We start from the raw sequence: 6,276 nt of genomic DNA on the forward strand, positions 1-6,276 counted from the left end.
GTAGAGGGCGCAGTGGCATGATTAAAGACTAGAATGAAACAGGTCACTGAGGTTCCTATGCCTTGCAAAAATATCTCAACTACGTCTGTTATTTGATACGTCTATTGCAAGCAGTAAATCAAATTTCCTGTTGGATGTCTGTTTAGTGTGAGATGGAAAGACAGGCAGATGTTCTTCTTGCTTGTCATCCCTTGTGTTAAACAACCTTCAATTGACTACCCATCTACATTTATGAATTTGTCATTGAAATCCTGACTTCCCACGATTTGCAGCTGCTTTTCATGCTATCACATAAACTTGATGATCCCTCATGCCTAATCTCCTAAATCTTATAGCTTTGTTTTCCATTAACAGCCACGTAGATGAATGCTCCGATCACCATAACTACTACAGTTCTCTGACACCCCCAATGTAAGTAGTGGAACAGTTTGACTCCTTTCCTGATGTCCACCAGGCATTGCTCCCGGTCTGTGAGCCAGAAGCTCCTACCAGGAGCTTTCTTTACCTTTCCAGAGCTAAACCAAGCAGTGCAGGCTTTAGCTTATTGGCTGAGAGAGCATGTTAGACAGCTTCTAGCTTTCTGAGAGGTGGATGGAGTAACTCATTAAGTAGTATGAGCTGTCGTAGATCCTTCTAATGGAAATGGCGAATAGACCAAGGATCGTAATTAAAATTTTGCCCAGCTGCCCTTTGAGTGTTGAGGCAGCATAATACTAGGACATGAGGAGACTTGTATTAGAGCTTGCATTTTACATTTACCAGGTAAAATTAATGGCAGGAACTGTCATTGACATATGCATGGCTGGGATGCGTAAACAATGGTTTTACTAGCAGGCTTTGTGTCACAATACTATTGCATTGCTTTCTAGTTTCTGTTGCCACATGTAATGGTCTTTAAATTTGCTCTCGTGAACCACAGTAATTTGTGAAACTAAGTGAATATCAAAACGTTTTTAAACTGATGGTCTGTACACACAATGCCCCAGAAGTAACAGTGGACAAAATAATGAAAACGGCGCGTGTTAGCTTAACATTTAAGTAGCTTAATTGCATTAAAAAGTGATGGTGGGTCTTTTCCGGTTGTTGGCAACTGTATGTATTCATAAGCCATGAAAGCGGATGTACAATTATAATTTTGATTTAAAAAAAAAATTTCAAGACAGCATGAAATAACTATAGAGGTGTTTAAAAGAGCCCAAACTGTACTAGGAATTGCTGGCAAATCTTCAAAATTCCAAATTACGACCACACACTTTATAATAAGGGATCAACACAAGGGTACCTTAACCATAATAGATGAAGGAAATTATGTCTGGGCTCACACAAGATATGTCCCACATTGCAGACTGTATTTGAGTGAAAGGGCAATGTTTTGACTCCCACATGAGCCTTGGTAGCTTGAGAAAGGCTTATGTGACAGCCAAAGCATTGCTAATCCCCTACAATAAAATCTTCAATTTGGGATATATCCTGTGTGTGGACAGACATCTTTCCTTCATCTGGATTGCTGGCAAATGACAGAATATCTCTCACACACACTCCCTGCATCCACAGACATAGAATTGAAGTGTATAGTTTCTCTCTGAGCTAGTATGCTGCAAGCTCTTGACTCTTTGGAGACATTCCACTCATATTCCACTCAATCCTCTTGTGTCAAGCTAGGGCACAAAGATGTTTAACATCCTGGTTCCTGATCAATGAGTTGGTTAAAAAAAAAATAATTCTATTGATTTGTCCCAATTTCATAAATTCGGACAATTTTGCTTTAGAGGAAGGTTAAAGGATGCATTCAACTCACGTCTCCCAATCAGACCTGGTGGGCGAACATGATGGAATGGATAGCTATGTCGTGGGAGTCATTAGGTTCGATTATTGCTCTGCATGGCTGGATAATGACCAAGGAATATGAGGTTATCCCGCAGGGCCAGGTGCTTTCTAATTTTTTCCCATGACATACTTGAAAACGAGAGAAGTCTCACAAGGTTATTCACTAAAGAATAACCAGCAAATTTAAAGTGAATTTCAAATAGTCAAACAGAAAACAAGACAATAAAACTATTTTACCATTTGGCTATTTTGGTATAACTTTTGGAATTCACTTTCACGGTTATTTACTAATGAGAGAATTGAAAGGAATTCAAAGTGTATTTCAAATTTAATACCAGACTAGCTAAACTGGAAGGTACAGCTGGCTCGGAGATTGTTTCCACGTCAGCTATTTTGACCTTAAATTTTAAACTTTTTAAAATTACTATGCTTTTGTTCAGAGTAATCCTTTCTAAACTGCCACTCCACTCCCCCATCCCAAAAAACGAACCTCTTTGATCCTTCTCTGCTGACATCACCACCCTCAAGGAATGGCAGCCGGGGGTCACATACTTCGTATTAGCAAGAAAAACACCCCAATGACAATGCTGGAGGTGGAGGTACACGTTTGCCCACAGAGGGGTTAGACGCTGTGCAACATTTCATAGCAAAACACTGAATGTACTGACTGCAACTAGTAATGGTCTAGGGCAGGGATAGGCAACCTTCGGCTCTCCACATGTTGTGGACTACATCCCCCATAATGCTCTTACACACATAATGCTGGCAAAGCATCATGGGAGGTGTAGTCCACAACATCTGGAGAACCGAAGGTTGCCTATCCCTGGTCCAGGGAGTAAGTAACCTTTTCATGGAGAATAATAGTTTGTTTTTTTTCAATATATAATTTTTATTGTGATGCGTTAATGGTAAAAGGATTACAGTATTACAGAAACATTTGTCATAGGCATGAATTGCACAAAGTTACAGATTGACAGTCTGTATCAAGTATGGGTACATGTAACAATGCAATTTAAACAGTAACATAGGCAGGAGCTGAGAAAGTGGAACAGGTTATTGGGGTAACTAGAACTCTGCCGTTTTGGCAATCAACTTTATTGTAAGCGGTTCTCATATCTCCACAATCTAAGTCAGGCATAGGCAACCTTCCGCAATCCAGATGTTGTGAACTACATCCCCCATAATGCTGCTTACATCCATAATGTTGGCAGGGTAGTCCAAAACAGCTGGAGTGCCGAAGGTTGCCTATGCCTGATCTAGGTCATGGTCCTTTGGCTTGGTCACTGTAATGCTAGATAGGTAATCAATTTTGGAGTTTTGAAAATAAAAGAACAGCAACAACGTAGGAGTAGGGTGGGAAAGGTGAGGAAAAGTGGGAGGGCATAATGGGGTTTTATATTTTAAGTAGATTTAAATGTCCTCCTTCCCATCCTTCAAAGAACTGGGTGTTTGTTGAAAAATCCTACTATGCATCACTTTTGACATGGCATGTAAATAAGGACACGCTGTCCTGAAGACAAAGCATATGAACACTAATATTTAGATCTTTAATAACTTATTGTCAGGTGATTTCATTGTTATTTTATCCATTTGCATACCACATTTGCATTGTTTGGTGGCCTCATTACAAAGCAAATTACTCCAATTATAACTACAACTTTCAGCAGCTGCCTACATTAGTGATGATAGAGAAATAATTTATATTTATGAACCAAACCTAATGTGTGATTAGGGTATAACGTTAGTTTACCCTTTAAAAATATAGTGTTTGAAAAAAAGAAAATGTAGCAAAGAACGGTAATTTGGTACAGAATTATAGAAATGTGCAACCAAATGATGATCATCTATAATAATTCACCTGAAGTGGCCACTATCTGCCAGCAAATTAGATTGAATTGTATTTGCAGGCAAATAGTGGCAAAAAATAAAATACAACATCTGTCATTAGCACTATTTAGCAATCTAATCCTAGGGACAAAGTGTTAACTCCGTTGAAGGGTACATATATCCCAACAATGAATTCATAAACATTTCATAAAATATATAAATTTGTATCCCTTTGTATATCTCTCAATCCCACACTATTCATTTATCCTCTCTCCCCCACTTGCGTCCATACTTCCCCTCCACTAATGTCCTTTGCATATACTACCCTTCTTTTATGCCCCTCTGCCCATATCCGCTTTTAACACGTCTTTCTTCCCATACCGGAAATGTGTCCCTCTGTCTATACCTCCTATACTCAACCCAAGTCCTTCTGCCCATACCTTACTCCGCCACCTGTGTCTCTCTGTCCCTTCCTCCAACTGAGTCTTTGTACACAAAACCTTGGTTCACCTGTGCTTCTCTGCCCCAACTTTCAATGCATTATTTGGCACTTAAAGGCTCGCAACAAGGACTCTTTCACTATTGCAGCTTGCTGTTCGACAGTGCCAGCCCCAGCAAAAACAAAAGGACCTGTCTAGCCTACATTTTGCTGTTTGGTTTTCAGTGTGTAGTTATTTCAGGATCAGATGTCTCAGAAGAGGATTTGTTGTAGATTTGAAAGAATGCTGACACAACAAACCAAGCCATGGACTTTTTATCATACTGGCAGTCCTTGAAACCTTACTGTCATTGCCCTGTTCAAAATTGATTTTTGTCTAGGGTGCTAAAGAAATCTTTACATTGGCCCTTATAACTCGTTTTATTGGGAATACATGACCTAGTTACCTTTAATTCACATGTAAATTAGGGTGGCAGGTGTACCTGGGGTGCCATACAACACGGGAGTTTATCTTCAATAAAGAATGGCCCTACACAAAAATATTAGAGTTTACACTGACCAGCAAAGTATGGGCCATGTGCAAAAAATCTAAGGCAGGACATGAGCTATACTGTCTGGATTTGGGTTGCTAGATGATAATTTTATTTAGGACTACCTTTAGGCTTTGCTAAAGCAATTGCTGGTCTTGTACCCTTTGGCATTATGTAGCATTCACTTCCCATACGAATAAAATTGACAGATTAGTTGATGCTGGTCAGATGGTGATTCCTTATCATTAATTGATTCCCTCCCAGGAATTCATGAATGATGCATATTGCTGAGTAGAATAAAAAGCATCTGGAATTTCTAATGCTGGACAATTATTTAGTTATAAAATATTTTACCAGGAGATGACAAAATCTCTCATTTATTGAGATGACATATACATCATTTCCAAAACCTTGACTTGTAGAGACTTGGGTTCTCATATTTCCTACAAGTCTGGATCAGAAGACAGAGAATCACATAAAGGAGACAAACTATCAAAATGATCCCCTTTGTGACAGTCATCTCATGATATATAGGTTAAAGGTCAGAGTTTGTCAGGATGGAATTGAAAGCATGCTTGTCTAGAGTAGAATGTTAAAAGAAGAATGTTAGGATTATAAAAGACAATACTGTTTAAAAAAAAAAAAAATGATGGTTAACCTTAAAGGAACACTGTAGTCACCAAAACAACTTTAGCTTAATGAAGCAGGTTTTGTGTATAGATCATGCCTCTGAGGTCTCACTGCTTAATCCCCTGCCATTTAAGAGTTAAATCACTTTTGTTTCTGTTTATGCAGTCCTAGCCACACTTCCCCATGGCTGTGACTGATACAGCTTGTATGAAAACAAGGTGGTTTAATTTCAATCAGATGTAACCAACTTTAAACACTTGTATCTCCTGCTCTGTAAATTGAACTTCAATTACATAATTTGACTATAGTGTCCCTTTAAGTGTAGTTTTTTTGCCGACTATAGGTTATTTTCTTCCTCTATGAGACTGTAAATCCCGCAAAAAATAAATAAATTAGTATTTCATAAAAATAGACTCTATACGAAATACTAATTTTGATTGTGATGAAATTTCACTTAAATTCCAACACAGTCGAGATATACAGAGACAAAGTAGGGACTCCGCCACTTGAAGCACTTTCTCCAAAATAGCAGAGTAAAACGTTGCTCTTTCAATCAGATGGTCTAATGTGCATTCTGCCACGCATTCACACACTTTACGGTGGGCAATCTGGATACTCTCAGCCAAGGAGGCGGAGTTTTCCCAAAAAGACTTTGCAGAGTTAAAATGATTGGACTACTGCACTCAGACCAGTTCATTGGTCTCGGTGACTTTAGTGATCCCACAACATTATGCATTGATTAAAAATGCACCCCTGCTGGTATAGTTGCAGTTTATCAAAATTCACTAAACCAACAAGAGGTGTGTCACTTACATTGCCTTGCTATTTGCTTGTCATATCCCTGGCACTCAAAGGGCTAACTGAAAACAGTTAAATCAGATTTATTATTGAGAATGAAAGATTGCATATTACATCATTCTATAAATGCATTTACACACATTTGTATATCCCTTATTTCCAGGCTTACAGTGTTTCCACAGAGGTAGACATCTTTATATTTTTGCCTTGAATTTAAGATTCACT

Source organism: Pelobates fuscus, chromosome 10 (genome assembly GCF_036172605.1).
Source record: "Pelobates fuscus isolate aPelFus1 chromosome 10, aPelFus1.pri, whole genome shotgun sequence".
Taxonomy (NCBI): Eukaryota; Metazoa; Chordata; class Amphibia; order Anura; family Pelobatidae; genus Pelobates; species Pelobates fuscus.